The sequence below is a fragment of the Pelmatolapia mariae genome, linkage group LG14, assembly GCF_036321145.2.
Source record: "Pelmatolapia mariae isolate MD_Pm_ZW linkage group LG14, Pm_UMD_F_2, whole genome shotgun sequence".
In the NCBI taxonomy this organism is placed as follows: Eukaryota; Metazoa; Chordata; class Actinopteri; order Cichliformes; family Cichlidae; genus Pelmatolapia; species Pelmatolapia mariae.
In genome coordinates this window covers 20,209,816-20,228,064 of record NC_086239.1, presented here as the reverse complement: position 1 = coordinate 20,228,064, position 18,249 = coordinate 20,209,816, and positions in this window count along the sequence as shown.

Below are 18,249 nucleotides of genomic sequence, written 5' to 3'. Positions count from 1 at the left end.
TATTTATTTATTTATTTTTTGTCGTTGAGAGTGTTGTGTTTAGAATTGTTTGAATTACTTGATTGAATATTGAGACACCATCCAGCAGACTGTTTTGGAGCATTTTGTGTTTTCTGGTAACACTTCTTAGATAATCAGCATTTTCTTTGCATTTAAATATTCACCTAAGTTTCAGGGTTGCTCATGATTTGTCTGTATGACTAAACATTTTGGTATTTATGTGTTTCTTCTCCTCCCCTATGTGTCCGACCTGTGTTGGATGTCATCCTCCTCCAACCAGATGATGAGGTAAGAAATCCTTTTTGCTTAAATCCTACAACCACAGACAAAGTAGGGCGCTGATGAGGCTAAGCTTGACCTTGATTATCTCACCAAAATGAGGACTTTGTGGATGTCAAGGCATTTTATCCCTGCTAGCCGGAGTTGTTGTTCAGTTTCAGATCTTTAAAAAAAGAAAAACAGAAGTCACTTTTTTTCACAAATTGCTCTCCCTCATCTTGTTTGTTTTTGTTTTGTTTTTTTTGCTGTGAATACTTTGAGTGTGAAATGGTCTGGGCTTTTCACCTGGCTTCATGTGAATGGGTGTGTTCACAGAGCCCAGATTTTCTTGTTCCACATGTTCCGCAGAGTGACAGCTGAGAATCTGCTACGTGTTCCAGCTTTCTTTTTTTTTTTCCTTTTGTCTGTTGGAGGATGAAAGGGCGACTGTAGACACTCAAATATGTAAAGTGAAACTTGGAGTCAGCAGCTCTCCTGGACCTGTGCTGCAGTTTGAGTGACGGCAGTCAAGTGTGATCAGCTTTCCAGCAACCAGATGACTGTCACCTTAGTGTCAAAACCCACCAATGCCTTTGCTTTACTCTTTTGATGTCACTGTCCAAAACCCCACAGCTGTGTTTGGCCCCACTGACTGGGGATGAAAGAGGAGGAGGAGAGGGTGTTTGTTTTCAAGCCCGAGCAGTTCACAGACGGGTGGAGAGGGGTTGGATTTGCGTGGGTGTGACAAACCCCGGTTCCTTTCTCAGCAGCATTCCTGGCCTGTGTGACAGAGCTGCAGGGTGTGTTGACAGAGGGAACAACACCTAGGGAGGAAACTTCTAGCATCTGTCCAAGGCCGAGAAGTGGCGGCTGCTGCTGCTGTAGCTCCTGGCTGGATGACAGCATTCGCTCGTTACTCTCCCGACGGTTTGGCACATCTTTCATTGGGTATGTGATTAAATAAGCAGATGTCCGAGTCTGCATAATCTTAATTCTCGCTCTTCAAACCACACCCATTGTTACTATTCTCATTAAACACAGTCTACTGTATCTACACATCTGAAAGCCATCATTAGGTCCAGATTGACATAAATAAAGCACCCTTCCCCTGCACCCACACCCAGTGGCTGTAAAACCACGCAGGACTGTGGGGTGTGGTGGTTCAAGAGGGTGGCTGTGGCTTCCTTTTGTTACCCTAAAAATGCCACATGCACTCATACACACACGCACACAGACACAGAGACGTCAGATGGGCAGTACCAGCTGTGGAAAGCATGTAGAAAAGGACGGTTGCTTCTCTTGAGAGAACTTCTCCACACACACATCACCGTGGTGCATTCCTCTGTGGCTTTTACTCAACTAGCCATTAGCTTTCTGAGGCTTCAGCTGCTGCTTGCCACTGCAGCCAACATGCAGGCGCTCTATAGTTGGAGTTTATTAGCCCATTAGCTCGCTAGCGACTGCAGCGGATGCTGGTTTCCCCCTCTCTCCTCTGATTCTCCTTTGGCTGCGTCTGTTTTTCTCATCTGCTATTGCTGCAACTGTGCATGCTCTCTTTGGGTTAACTTAGAAACTGGAAATGCAGAATGTCTAGTTTATGCTGCACCACGCCTGTTTGTCAATTAACAGCCATTTCTTGGTTAAAGACACACTTGCGCTACTTGTTGTCATTGTGAAGTAAAAATAGCAAGCAATTAAGCTCAGGGAATGTCGAATGGTTACATTCTGTTTGTCTTTTTTTCCAGTAGGGTGTTAAATAAGGACAAATGAAAATTGAATCAAGCCTTACCATTACTTAAATGTCTTAAAAACTTCTCTCTCTTTAGCAAGCAAGCAAAGCTTTAGCATAGATACAGGACTCTAGAGTGCGACCAATTTTTCAATGGTGCGACTAAAAAAAAAATCTTAGGTCGCACCAGTGCGACCAACTGTTCAAGTAACAGAAAAATAAAAATAAATAAATAAATACTCCGCAACTCTGAAAGTCTCTGTGTGGTCAACAGCAGACACACATTATGCCCCTATCGTGGTCTAAACCAATCAAAGATAGTAAGGGGCGGGACCTCTCTGATTGGTTGTTGTCCAGATATTCATGTAGTCCGTGTGTACCTTTGAAAGTACAGGGCAGGTGGATAGAGAGAGGTGAGTAGCTTGAATATATAAGCGATATCGATTCATTAAATCCTGAATCTACTTTTAAATATAAATGTATTTTGTCAGAAACGCCAGAATCTCAGGTTAAAGCTCACAAAACTATTTCAACAACCACCAAACAGCAAATGAGAGCAGGTTAACGGACTCCACACAAAGACGTAAACGCAGAGCACGGACCCGACGCATCAGAATCAGCTTTCTCTTTCTCGGCTTTCTCACCCGACGGCCCATAGACGGACACGGCATCGGGGCTGAAAGCTGACAGCTCACCGATTCTGATGCGTCAGGTCCGCGCTGTGTTTACGTCTTTTTGTGCTAGATTCTGAGCTGCAGGTTTTGTCTCTCTCCAACCAAAATTCACTGAACCAGCAGCAAAAGAAGCAACAAACTACGCTTCACATTTGATAAACATCGTCACAAATTCCCTCTTACTTTTGCTATTTTGCCTCCACCACGATAAAAATCACACTTCATGCACAGCTCTCTCTCTCTCTCTCTCTCTCTCTCTCTCTCTCTCGCTCTCTCTCTCTGTGTACTTCAAGAACAGTTTTCCATCTCAAATCGTGATAAATGCATTGCCAAAGTGTTCCCTCTCTTCACTGCCTTACAGCGGCAGGCAGCAGCAAACAGGTCGTCAGAGGAGGCCGAGATGATGATTAAGTTTAACATTGTCTACAATATTGGCAAAGAGTGCCAAAGCACTTTAAGCACAAGCACAAGATTGTTAGTTAATCATTTACAAATCAATATTGTCTGTATGGACAGCAATCCCCCCCCCCCCCCCCCCCCCCCCCCCCCCCCCAAAAAAAAAAGTGCACATGTAAAACTGCTGTGTTAAGCGATGCGGTTGAAAAATTTGGGTGCGCCTAACTTTTGTGCTGGTGCGCCTAAGAAAAAAATTTAGGCACACCAGTGCAACCGTGGCAAAAAGTTAGTCTAGAGCCCTGTAGATAGTTCCATAGCTGTCTTACTATAATGATCATAGCATATTTGTCTGTATGTAAACCATTTCCACTTTAATGGGTTGACCAATATGAACGAGTCTTCACACGGACATCGTCACACATACAGCGGTTATTAACAGCTTTATGTTTTTGAAAAAGATTTCCCAGTATATTATGTTCATTTCATCATCCGATCATCATTGGCGCTGTGATGGAAATTTGCTTGAGTTGCCACAAATTAGAGAATGAAGAGTTTGAAAATTGCACCAAAGGTCTGGTGCTGTGTGAATATTGTAAAACAACATCAGTAGGCATTAAGAAAGGCCAATTGAAAACAAGCAAGTAAATCAAATAAATGAATGGTAACTGTTTTGTGACAGTGGGAAGGAAGAACTCCCTTTTAACAGGAAGAAACCTCCAACAGAATCTCGCTCGGGGAGTGCCAGCCGGTGTGTCCGGTTGTGAGAGAGGGAAAATGCTGAGAAAATGTTGCTTTTCTGACTTAAACACGCTAAAACTTAGGTTAGGTTACAGGTTTGATATTTAGCATGTGTATGACACATATAAAGTATCTTTATTTCCCCACTGTCCTCTCTGATCTAGTAATTATCAGAACTGTTAACTTATTTCAGCTGTGGTTTCTTGAGTTTCCATAAGATGCATCCATAGAGAATTAACTGTGAGACCTACATGTACTATTCCCCTTAAAGTCATTATTCTTCCCTGTGCAAAACTTAAATGATTATAATTAAGGCAAAAACAAATAAAATGTATAAAACCACAAATTTATAATGAGGACCAAACAACAGGCGAGTAGTTTTTCAGTCTTCATTGCTGCTTTACTCCCTCAATATTTGAGAAAGGGAAACGGGAGATAAAAAATTTGCACACCTTGTTTAGTTTACATGATGTTTGTTATTGTATGAATCTCAGCTAACATACAGTGTCAAATATGAACATTGTATTCTCTCCTCAGTTACATTTTCTCAATGAATCCCTTGGCAGTAGCACATCTCTCTTCTGTAAGCTGTTTTATTGAGACTATGATGTACGACTCATCAGTGAAAGCTGACCCATCGTTCTGTGTATCTGTGCAAAGTGTGTGGGCTTCATTCTCTGAGCGTGTAGTGAGATTCCCTGTGTAATGCAGACACTGTTTTTGCCCGTGGGTGTGGCTTTGACAGGCAGCCTGCTGGGCTTTTTTCAGCTTCATTCGATGGCAAACAGTCGTGTTAGGGAGCAGGCACGCAACACTTCACTGAACACAAGGCTGTGGTAACACGGCAGTAAAAAGGTGGTGAAAGAGAAGAGATAATGGAGGGATTTTTTTGTCAGCATTAGACGCCATCTTTTGTTTAATATTGATGTTGAAGTTTTTCCACTGAAAGACAGGCTACAAATATGCTTTTCTGCCATTATGAAAGTGAAATATAAGAATATAATATAAGGGGGATACACAGGCATTTAATAATAATAAAAAAAAAGCTGTACAGTATAGAGATCGCACGATATCACTTTTTTATGTCCGATACCGATATCATAAATTTGGATATCTGGCGATACCGATATGAATCCGATATATTCTATTTTATAATCAATAAAACAGTTTTTGAAATATCCTGCAGCATTTTGTATAAGTTCATAGTCAAATTGAAAAAGACAAATCACTAAAACTCTTCTGTTACACTTGTATGCAAAAAATACTCTGCACCCCAAATATTTTGCAGTTCAGCAATACTAATCTTTTTATTAAACTTTTAGCAGAACTTTAAATCTAAGTATTTAAAGTAAGATTCCAAAAGTAATTTCAAATGCCATTTTTTGCAGATTTCAAAAACTCTGGTTCTGAAAAAAGTGCAATATCAGCACAAAATAATATTTATATTCAACAACGAAAAAAAACAGGTTGTAGAATGGACCCATTTGTACTTGAAGCTTAACATAAATAGACATCCAGAGTGGAAAGCAGTGCAAATAAATGCAAACACGGCTTCATGACACTCATCTTTTATCAAGATTGAAGTCAGTGTAAGCTGTTTTGTATCACATTTAACCTGAGACTGAATTTTGTGTCAATTCTATACAAAACTTAACACAAGTATGGAAAAAAAAAAAAAACAACGTGTTTTTCATAGTTTGTTTGTTTTTTCGAACCACGGAACTATTTAGCCTGCAACACAGTTTGTTTTGTTTTGTTTTTTTAAGTAAAACTTGAGTCTATATATTGCACGGTCAGACTTGGCAATGACAACGCACAGACATCCGTGTTCCATATATTGGTTGTCAAGCTAAACGTAGGAATGCTTTACAAACATTCAGAGATGAACTTACACACTTGCTTTACTTAACTGGAATAGCTTGCTCGGAGATGAAAAGCCGATTTGGCAGGACGTAGCGAGGTTCCAGATGCTTTCAGTGTGAAGTAACTCAAGACCGCCGACAGGTCATGTGACTCATACTGCTCTAATGTGCTAAGGTCATTACCTGGGCTACTCCATGTCGCAAGTTTTGTGAGTTGCTTTTGTGATATTTAATAGATCAAATTACTTTTTTTTTTTTTATTTCTCCCTGATATCCAATCCAGTAATTTAAGTAAGGATCGTACCAATACTGTATATCGGTCCATCCCTAGAACAGTATAAAATAATGCAGTCCAGTAGGCCTTATCCCTTTTCTCTGGACTTTTTTATCTTTATTTGTGCAGTAAAGTTAGAAAATAAAAAGTGAAGGACTGACACAGTAAATAGTGTGGAGCAGTGACTCTGCAGCTGCTGAGAGCTTTTTAACCCTTTTGGTATGCACCACAAGCCTTTGGCCATCAGGTTTCCAGGAAAATGTTCATTTAGGTGCTTCAGCTTAGGTCTTGTCAAAGTTTGCTGGGACACTGGAATAAGATAGAACTACTGTTAATGTTGATGTTTATCCAACAGCTGTACTCTACCTCCAGCAACAGCCTTAAATTTAGCACTAAGATGATCCTTCATGCTGATATGACTTCCTGTCTAAGTTACTTCATGATTTTAGGCTTATCTATCGCCTCTTTATGTATGCATTCCTTTGCAAATCTTTCTGGAGTAGCTGCTTGAAGACTAATGTTGGAAATGCCTTTGTGAATCACCCTGTTCATTCCTACTTTGAAATCCCAACTTCCTGTGCTCGCTGCTTCCTTCCTATCCCTGCTGGGCTTGCTCACCCAGCCCTCAAGCTAACCGGCTTCATATCTGCAGATGTCCCACGTCAGCCCAAGCTCGCTTTCCAACCTCCACTCTGAGCACTCTGCAGAAGTTTTGGTCAGAGGGCGACCTTAAACATTCCTCTAAAGCCTCACTGAAGTGGCCCCTGCCAATCCTCCCACTTGCTATAAATAATCTCAGCCCAGTTCCCATGGCCCCCACTGAGGTCCCAGCACTCAGCTAACAATGCGTGATATGCTTAAACCAATGAGATTACCAGCTTTTCTGACTGAGATTATCTTTCAGGGAGAACCTGAGGCAGGCGATGAGACAGTGGCAGGTGTTGCCAGTATGGTCAGGCCACTGTGGTTTAAGGGGAATAAAAAGACCATTTCATATAAATATATTCTGTGCCGTGCTCCAGCTGTTTCTTGTTTAGGAGACTTGGAATTGTTCGTTTAAGGAACCATCTTCAGAAAATATGCCACATTTTTTTCCACTATGCTCAGACTGGTTTGTAATCAAACTGAAATTTACATCTGCAGAGTGGCTCTCATTTTTTGGCATACCCAGATTCCATGTTCTCATTGCACAGTTATAGTATTTAAAGCATCCAGTCCTAACCTCTAACCCCTGTGGGACAGCTCTCATATTCTTCTAGCTTTTCACTCTGTGGTTTGGAGTGCAGTCATCTCCAATTCATCTGGAGTCAGCCCAGTGAAAATACATTTTGCTTATGTTTCAGCATGTGTGCATATAGTTCATACTGTCATTAAAATACAAAACAGTATTCATCTGGAGTGAATAAATACCATAGAAGGAAAAGTCACCCACACATACTGTAGCTCATACAAAACATTCAAACAAATGTTAGCATTTTTGGGTCTTCAAGCATTGTTTCGTGATTTATTTGATTTGTTCATAGAGGGGAAAAAAAGCATATTTCCTTTGCAGCTACTGTGGAGCTAAGTAAAGGAAGGGCTCTGTAAACAACAGAGCTTTTGTCTATTTACCAACAAGTATCCCCCCCCCAGCAGCATCCCCAAGACCTGGGCCTGACTTCAGTGTGGTTGCTCTGTCGCGCTCTGCACTGTAGCTTCTTCTCTTCCCTGTGGTAGTTGCGTTACAAAGGAACCTGCAGAGGAATTTCATGCAGCACAAGCAGCATATCAACCAGAGTGATGTTTGTAAGGATGGGCAGCTGTCTGGGCTGAGAGTCAAAATGCCTTGATCTAATCTCTGTACATCTGGGAGTAAAGTCAGGGAGTTTACGCTAAGTGGATGCGCGACTAAAGCAGATAACAATTAAGGGTATCTTTTAAATGTCATTATCAGACCTCACAGTGGGAGGGGAAACGTCTGATGTGATGAGAAATATGCAGAAAAAGCTCTGGAGTGACCACTGCCAACATGTGGGAATTTTTATTTATTTATTTATTTTGCTGTGGACCGATTGCAGGATGTAGGTTCAGTAGGTAACTTTTTTTTTCCCCCCTTCTAGAGAAGGCTTCAAACCCAGGCAGGGTCCCTCTGGTATCCATGTTTTCATGCCATCAAGAAGACATCAGATTAATGCTGCCTGTGTCTTTCCAGGACACACAAAACAGCTTCACTCCAAGGTTAAATAAAGGTTAAAAATAAATAAATTACGCCTTACAGGTTATGTCTTGAACACTTAAGAGCATTATTTCTTCATTTGTCAACAATGGCATTGGCACCCCGGTGACTGCTGACAACGGTCTTTGCTTTTTCGCTGTTTAGGATTACATTTTATATGTCTGACGTTTGTTAGACATTGAAATCTGCTCATTGTTGCATGAGAATATGCGACTGTGCACTAATGCATAGAAATAAGACCAGCATGGTCCTCAGCTGCAGCACCCTTTGCTCGCCTTAAGCAAACACTTCCAGATGCTCCCACCATGCTGCCGGACAGCGAGAGGAAATTCCAGGCAAGCCAAAAGGAAGAGCAGGAGAGATGGTAGAGATGTTGAGGGCAGGGAATTCAGTAAAGGATGGCCCCTTATGTCCCTGGTGTGTGTGTGTGTGTGTGTGTGTGTGTGTGTGTGTGTGTGTGTGTGTGTGTGTGTGTGTGTGTGTGTGTGTGTGTGTGTGTGTGTGTGTGTGTATAAAGTGTATCTTGATCGGATTTGTAGGGAAATAAGTATTGTGTAGTAAAAGTATGAAAAAGGAATAGATGTCAGATGAATTTCATGTAACGTGGGAAAATGTGCTGGTTAGAACAACAGGTAAATTATAAGAAATGACTACAAAGGGGATGATGTGAGTCATGAGGAAAACACACCAAGTTTCCTAGACGCCTGTAAATGATAAGGAAAGTTACAGAAGGCTCATAGGGTTGCAGTCATGGATGGGATGTTATCAGATGTTAGTTTGCAGGAGGAGCTGCTGCTCATAAATCCAGACGATAAAGAAACCAGGTGGATTTACTGTATTTCTTTGCCTCGCACCATCAGCATCAGACACACAGACAAAACAGATACTTAGGCAGATGCAGGTATCAGATGTAAGCACATAATGTTTCAGCATGCTGAAACATGATGATAGGCGGATAAGCGTGGAGAGGCTGGAAGTTTAAAACATCGCCACAATGCAGTTTGGTGGATGTAAGTGTAACTGGAATTTAGGACGTGGTTTAGTGGAAGAGAAAAGGCCTTTAGACGCCAGGCTCAAAAACTTTTAAATATTTTCTGTACTATATATATTCTGTACTATACTACTGTACTGTATTTTCTATTCTTAACGCAGCTGTTTACACCAACCGTGTAATTTTGCAGGAGGTATTTGCTTCATTAATTTTTTAGATTTTTTTTCCACATGCAAATAAAGTGATCTGCCCAATCAGACCACTGCATTTGGCAACAGGCACGCTCATAGCTCAAAATTCCTATCGGTACTGAATATACTATGATATGGAAATAGATGGATGCTACACAAACTAACAAGAAGCTGTTCATCAGGGTGTAAACAGGGTGAGAAGTAAAATGGGGACAGGTAGAGACCAGCTGCACATTTATTAGCAAATGTATGTTGTCAATTTTCCGTGTGTGTGTCTTTATCCATATCACTCTACACACAGGCCTTTTGAAACTGGATACTGAAACTATAACCACGGCACTGGCACCCTACTGTTCAGTAAAGTCTTAGAGTAGTTTATGGGAACAGTGTCTGGAGTTCAACAGGTCAAACCTGTTTCACATTTTATGCTCTCCTAACAGATTAAGTATGTTTTATTCACTGGTGTTTGAGCCGAGAGCATCATGATGAGGATCTGTGGGGGATGGACCTGTGATCTGATCCGTTTCATCCACGTTATTACATGTGATAAAATCTTTTTCATCTTTCTTGGAATGACTGTGTACATTAACATCCTTTTTTTCTTATGACTTTTTAAAAACACTGTTGCTGTTACTACCCCTGCAGTTTGTTTGGCCAGTATTAACGAGGCCCCTGAGGCTCAGGATGCGTCTTTTTATTTTTGGGTTTCATTTTCTATGTGCTCTTTGTGGCCTGATATGATTCAATTTTTAGTGTTTTTGTCTGACCAACACTTTGCAACATTGTTTTTGAATGGTGCTAAACAAAAATATATCATTGTAACTGTAGTTTGGAGTTGGTTGTATTTTATGTGTTCTGTGTAGTGTATTTGGGGGTCAGTTGAGAGCAGTAGTGATGTGAGCTCAGGGATTTTGGGGCTGAAGTGTCTGCTTCTGTGTGAACTGTGTAAACGCTACAACATGTGCGTCTCATTGAGGGATCAAAGTGTTGACACGTGGCCCTCTCTTCAGCCTGCGCCCCTCTTTTTTCCCCCCATTTTACCCCTTTTATATCCTCCCTTCATTTCAGAGTTTCTGCTCTCTATCTTCTGGTGAAAGAAGGATCTCCAGCATCCAAAATAGCCCCTCTCACTTAAAGGACTCACTCCCTTGGGCTTTAGACTTTCTCTATTTAACCTTTATATAAACATACTCGCATAACTGCGGCATGTTGACCTCCCTGCTATTCAAGAACTCCAACCACACCAGGATCCCTCCATGCGTCTCCACCATCGGTGCCAAGAAGGTTTCTGAACCTGGGATTTTAGAAATGAGCATCTTTTGGTCATCAGTCATGATGGCTGTAGTTCTGACACTAAATTATCATTCAGGTTTATATAGTCGTAGTAGGGTCTAATTATACTTTAACCAAAGCATGTGTAATATAAGTTATATTTTAATTTAAGAGGCCTCACATTGATTTACAGACGCTGCCTGAGTTTTAACTGTAACGAATAAAATACGGTGTTTAAAAAAAACCTCTGAAAGGCAGTGTGGCCCAGCAGGAAACCAGACACCCATTTACTAATCCTCTCTGTGAGGTAGTTTTAATTACAAGTGTCTATCTTATTTTGTGTGTGTGTGTCTGCGTGCGCCTCTATGATCTTCAAAAGTTAACAGCACCCTCAGGACATCCATTATGGATTGCTTTATGGAGCGGCCCTTAGTATTTAAACCCTATGAGCAGCTAATGACTTCCTTATTTTCACTGTTAAAAAACCCTCCTTCAGTCTCCTTTTTTAGGCTCCTGGTAACTGAAAATAAAAAAGAAAAACATCCGGTGCTTTAGACAGATTAACAGGTTGCCCAAGGCAGCTTGTAACAGGGTGTAGTACAAGTTTATTCAGGTCCTTTTTTCAGTAACTGTAGCACTTGTTTCATAGTTTTTTTATGAAACATTTTGACAAATACACTGTAGATGTACACTTTACAGCAGTAAAGACCACAAGTTTGTTTCTATAATATGCCTGTATGAAAATGAGGATCATGCTCAGTGTGTGGATACTTTTTAAATATCACTAATAGTCAAACTGGAGGGAAAGGCTGGATAACCAAAAGGCTTTTTTTAAAATCTCAGAATAGCTGTTATATATCTCTGTCCCTTTAACAGCTAAATTAACACAATCAGTTTCCTCTTACAAGCTTTGCCCAGTTTTTATTCATTTCAGTCAGTGAGTTAAAATGACCTCAGCAGAGGAAAACAAAGAAGCTGCTCTATCATGGCTGTAATCTCCAGCTTATATTTCTGTTTGTGGCCAAACTGAGAACCTTGAAATAAAAACCTAAAGTGGGTTTTAATATACAACGTGTAATTGTTAGTGCTGTTAGAAAGTACTCGATCCACAATTCACAATCCTATTCATTTATTTAAGTGAATTATCTCCCTTCCTATAACTCAGTCTGTGGTCCTTTATTGACCACATGAACATTTAATAATGGTCCTACCATCCTTCAGTGGAAAACCTCTGTGTCATTTTGTTGAGCTGCTTTTGAGTAATAGCACTGTGTGTTAGCAGTGCCCTCCTGTGTGTCAGTCAGGCATGATGATATCATTATAGCAGATCTCAGTGTATATTTATACACACTTTTTAAAAAGACCAGAAAATAATTTGATCCGGAGGTACCAGAGGAAATGACAGAAACCAGACTGGCCTGTTACTGGCAGTGAGGCTGGAGGAAAATGGGATATAACACAGAAGCTTATAACTATCTGTGATCACTTTCCTGCTATTTTATTTTAGTTTTTATTTTATTTATTTATTTTTTGTCTTTTTTACAGCATGAGACATTCGTTCTCCTGTATTCAGCCATCTCACAGGGCAGTAAATAGATGCCCTCAGTGTCCTTGCACTTCCAGTCCACCTGTTAAAGAGCCTCCCCCTTTTTGACGCTGTTTGTGATATTTACGTCTGTGAGAAGTGCTGCGTATTTCAGTAGCACTCTGTGTTTAACTTGTGAATGTCTGTGAGATCGAATAACAAAACACACTGAAAACTCTGTGACCTTTTAAACCGCAGAGGGGGCAGAAAGCAAGCATTTAAAATGAGTCACGGTTGAGCAAGGTTTTTACAGTTGACTAAAATTGTGTGCTAAAAATGTTTCCGTTCGTTCAATTCAGTTTTATTTCTATAGCGCTAAATCACCACAACAGTCACCTCAAGGTGCAGCCCCAACAATCGACCACCTATAAGCAAGCACTTTGGCAACAGTGGGAAGGAAAAACTCCCTTTTAACAGGAAGAAACCTCAGGCAGAACCAGGGCCCATTAGCTGAAATAAATATTCAGACCGAATGAGAACTGACACGAGATTCTTTACTCATAACTAACTTATATATAACAAAAATATACAGGAAGTGGCTTTATTTTTAGTATTTAGTCTATCCATGTATCCACATTAACCTCCTATCTAGTTCAGGGTCACCTGCTGTAATAGGGTGAAAGGCAGGATACACTTTGGACAGGGCTACTAACTGTTAAATGTAGCATCAGCCGAACCTGCCTGATGAGGGTTTAATGCATTTATTTATTGAGTCTTTATTGTTGTCTTTATTGTTAATATGACTCAGCTGCTGTCACAAAGTGCAAAACACTCATGGGTTCTTTGTTAGCTGTGCACACAGGTGCTTGCAAAGAGCCAGTGCTGTGTTAGCAGTATAATGCAGTTGTCTCAGTCTTTGATGCATTTTGCACTTTACAATCTTACTGTTGTTCTTTTAAGTCAAAGTTATTATATGTTTCTGGGTAATGAATGCACCAAGAGTGTGTATTTCAGACATTGTCAACATTAAGTAGCACTGTAGGAGTTGGTTTGCGGTGTCTCAGAGCCCTTACTGTCTGACCACGTTGGAAGTCGAATGTTGCAAATCTCTCCAGGGAGGTGTTCATAGGGTTGCACTGGACCACATTTAAAGTGCAGATGTGTAGCGACCGGAAAAAACGAGTCATGGCGTAAAGTAGGTGTGAAAGTCTGATTGTCAGTTGCAGAGCCCCCCCAACCCCCCACCCCTCACTCTCTCCCTCCCACAAACCCCTGCTGGATATTTTCTTGGGTTGCAACATGCCATTATGACAGAGCATACATCCCTCTTAAGTAGTGTGATTTTCTTCTCGGTTGGTTTCTAAAACAATAAGGAAGAACTTTGGAGGCGGACAGTAAGATGTAGTTCTGAGTCCATGTTTATGTAAAATGACAGTTGTGGCCTTTCCCTCTCAGCCACTTTGGTTATGACATTGTTTTTACTGGGAAGACTACAGCACAAGTTGTCCAGGGAAAAATAAAGATGTCTTGGGATTTCGTAACATCCCAAGGCAATGTGGACCAATCCCTTGTGCTTTTAAAAGAAAAGCAAAAAAAAAAAAAAGCAAAATGAAATCAGGAATTCCTTGGTGACACAAAAGAAGTTTAAACAGTAAATTTCTGTCATCATAAACCACAGTTCATAGCATGATGGAAGTTTGGCTTGTCTAAAAGCATGTCTCTAAGACGTGTCAAAGGCTGTGAATCATTTGTGGAGTTTAAGCAACTTTTTTTTTTTTTGAGTGATTTACCAGCTTGCTCCTGTTGGCTCTCAAGCTGCAGCACACCAATGATCTCTGAATAACGTTCTGTTTTTCAGACTCTGTGGAGACTGAAGCCCAGTTTCCTCACCCTAAATGAGCTCTTTGGTTATGGCATAGCAGTGTTTCTCTCTTTCTCTTTTGCATCACTGCCCAGATTCAATGGGAGTCGTGCCAAAGGGGGTGCCCCCTTCTCTGCAGTGTTATCATCTGACGCTAATGTTGAAGCTTTGTGCAGTGACGTGACTACCCTGTTTAGAAAGACATTCATGGTAGTCACAGATGTTGTTTTCTCATAAATGTGCAGGATATGCTGAAGTTTAAGATCCTGTGCTGTATTGTACTTTGTTTAAGATTGACTCACTTGAATGAGTGGAGAATGTGGGGCGAGAGGCCTGTTTTCCTTTCTAATCAACTGCCTGGTCCATCTAGAGCCAGACTAAAGGAGGGCCTATCGAGCAAGCTCAGGCTGCTGACTTAGGAGTCTTGTGCTTGCTGGTGTCTGGGCTATTAATAGAGCTAGCCTGAGAATTCAGTCTAAGGTCAGCAACAGATTCCTGCTCCCAACTAGTCCAAGGGAGCAAGAGGGAAAAGTCCCTCCTTGAAATTATTCATTTTTCACTTCCACTCATGCAGGATGGCCTCACTGTGGGGTAGAGGGAAGCCACACTTCTGCAGATTTCCCCGCCCAAAGTGCCAACTGTTGTCCTGCTGTCTCGATTTGCTGAGTGCTTTAAGCTTTTCAAGTGATTCAGAGTGAAACGTGCTGCACCCATAGGATGCGCCCTGAAAATCTCAGCTTCTTTTCTGTCTTTGTAATTCATGATGCTACTTTTGTCAGTGCACTGCAGATCAGTTTTAAATCAGACCAACTTTAATAATTGTTTGGAAAGCGACCAGAGTGAGGCAAAGACACCACCTAGGGTGTTTGACCATCCACTAAGCATTCAGGAGTCTTCACCCTAATCCCCTAACACCCCCCCCCCCCCCCCCCCGCCCCCGCCCCCCCAAAGCAGCAACCTCTTGGAAAAATAAAGCCAACACAGAAGTTTAAAAAAAGAAACTGCAGTTCTTGAAGTGGCAACTTGAGATTGACCAAAGACAGTCTTATAAGCATCCACTTGGATGCTGGTGTTGGCGGGTGGGGGTGGCGGCCATAATGTTCACAAATCCCATAGCTACACACAGCCCACCACCTGTATAGTGTAAAGTTCAAATGATCGACTGGGCCGATACTGTGAGACCGTGATGAATTTACACTAGTTATTAGAAGGGACAAGAGGTCAGCTTGTACCTTTCTGCGCATCCTCTCCCCTCCTTGGGTTCCCTTTAGGTACTCCACAGTCAAGTAACATGTATGTTAAGGCCAGAGTGTTGGCAATCTCTCTGCCAGTGTGATCCTGGATAGGCTACAGATTTCACTAATTCAATTCAAATAATATCACCATTGCTACATTCATGAGTTTATTTTGTTTTGTTTTGTTATGTTGTTGTTTGTTTTAAATATACAGTCTGCACTGGTAGCGTTGCATTATCATTAGCCTGGCATTATCACAAACTGGCTTCCAATGGATCAATTCATGCCACCAGTGTATTTAAATCCTCTTTGTGGTCAGCCAGTTGTGCCTTACATGCATCTATTTCAGCCTTTACTGGTGCGATGGCCTGCTGTATTTCTGTCTTTAGGGAGGAAACCTCAGGCTGGATCACTCCCTTTACAACTTTGCTGATATCTTCCAGCATGTTTCCATGAATGTTAGCCTCGTCAGAGTCATTAGCCTGCACTTTACTCCCTTTCAGAGGCATTATATGCACAAATATGACTCACGGGTGCCTAAAGTTCTTATGCTTTGCAGTCGTTTCAACGTGGGATAAATTGAGGACAGAGCTGAAGACTTCATCAGTATATCATACATTTTTAGGACTTTGTGTTAAGTATGTCTACCCCCAATATAGTTTGTATAAGGATGCTCAGTAGCGGCCATGAGTCTGGTCAGATGTGTTTGAGACTGTCTTCAGTGTTTGTAGTTGTGGAAACACTTGCATACACTTCAATGAAAAGCTGTGATGTCTCATTACATTTTCATAGGTAAGCTAACGATTTTCATTAAATGTGATGGAACTGTGCTTTTGTTTTTAGTACATTTTCATTATCATTAAATAAATAAAAAAATTTTGTTGTTGTGTTTTTTTTTTTACTATTTATATTTCCTTTAACAATTTATATAAAAACAGGCAATCATAGTTATCCGAACTGTGGCACTGCGTTTCATTTGTTTCTTGTCTAAATACTCAGTTTTCTCCATTTTACAGATGTGGTTGACTGGATTATTGCTATTACTAGAGCACAGCTGCTGACTAGACGATGGCAGCTTTGTCAGCAATCTGTCCGCTCGTACAGACGGATAAACAGACACACAAGGCTCTCCTAACACGAGCACACAGTCACACACATCTGGAGCTTCCAGCTTAACTCAGAGCCGCTGTCCCTTAAACAAATATAAACAGAGGATCACTTATTCCTCCCCCACATATGGCTGTATCTAACCATTATACCCCTACCAGATTAATGCCCACACTGACACACTAACACCCAGTGATGTACACATTACAATTGACCCGAAATCAGTATGATCATTATTAACTATCTTTGATTTGGCAGCTTTTTTGAATAACAGAAATCTTTTTGGTTTATGAGTTGTTTTTTTTTTTAGATGACTATAGTGAGTGTGTCTGCATTTTTTTTTTCTTCATTATGGACATATTAAACTTTTCCTGACTGAGTTGAATGAACTGCAGGAATGTGAATGACTGTATTTCTTATGCAAGCTGATCATTTTTGTCCTTTTGGGGTCATGCCTGTGAAGGATGGAGTGAACAGAGCCAAAGGGGGAATAAAATAACAACAACCCCTGTGGACAATTTTGAGATGTTTTTTTCATTATGGACCTCTGCATTGCTCAAAGCTTTTTTTCTCCCCCTCCTCTTTTCCCATCTTCATGTTACTGTTATTAATTTCTTCTAACTTGCCCTTCACCCACATCCTTCGCTCCACATCACTGTCATGTTGTCCCACAGTTGCTCAGTCACCATTGAGCCAGTCATCATCCATTAAGACCCAGGGCTGTTAGGCAGTCAGTGAGTTCAACTGGGGCTCACGGAGCTGAGCGTTTCAGACTGCAGCTCCCAGAATGCATTCTCACAGCCACAGATGAGTCAGGGTAAGTGGGGAAAATCAGCTCTGTACTAGTATTTCGCATTGTGCCTGTGCCGGTTGAGAAATTATTCATCCAGGTCAGAATTCACTTTATCTCAAAACTTTGCCGCTGCCATGCCAGGCTCGTGTATTTAGTTTTGACTGCTATAAATAAAAACATTTGGTGATTAAAAGGAAAATTTTCCTTCCCCAACTAAATTAATCAGATGTAACTGAAAATTTTTATAGTGCTTCTTTTTCTTCCTCATTGTTCTTCTACCTCATTGTTTTTCTACCTCATTCTTCTTCTACCTCATTCTTCTTCTTCTTCTACCTCATTCTTCTTCTTCTTCTACCTCATTTTTCTTCTACCCCATTTTTCTTCTTCCTCATTTTTTGTCTTCCCCATTCTTCTTATTCTTATTGATGAAATCCTAAATACATGTGTATGAAAAGGGACCAGATTTTTTTTTTTCCCACAGCTGTGTTAGTACCACTCTCACTATGTGCACTCACATGTTTTCTTTCTTTTAATACACTCGATTCTGGCTTTGCTCAACTGTACAAAGGAACTTTCTGATGGTGTGAAAATCATAAAAACATAAACATAAGGAGGCCTTAGAAAATTCTTTTCTGCTTTTTACACATGGCTGTGACGGTTACTGAATTATGATTGGCAGGCAAGAAGCTCGTAATATATGTCAAACTCCTGCTTGACGTTTATGGCTCAAGTGTTTTCACATCTGCAGCAATCCTAATATAAAACTCTTGTCTTACCACATCTGTTCAAATCAAAGTGTTCATGCCAAAGGTTTCAAATACCGAGGTTATCCTATGTATAAGCAATCCCTGTTAACCTAAAGCTCAGGCTCCAGACTGCTCTAAACACTTTGTGTTAGATAATCCCTGATAATTGATCCCTGACTCCTCCAGTAATCCCAAGTATCCTTGGGCGAGGTACTGATGCATTAATCAGAGTGTGAGTTTGTGAATGTTTCAAAGCACTTAGGTATAGATAAAAGCTCTGAGTGTGTGCATGACTGGCGGAATGATACTTGTAGTAAGAAAGCTCTTTAGGTGCTCAACTAGCAGAAATCTGCTATGTAAGAACCAGTCAGTTTATCAGTGA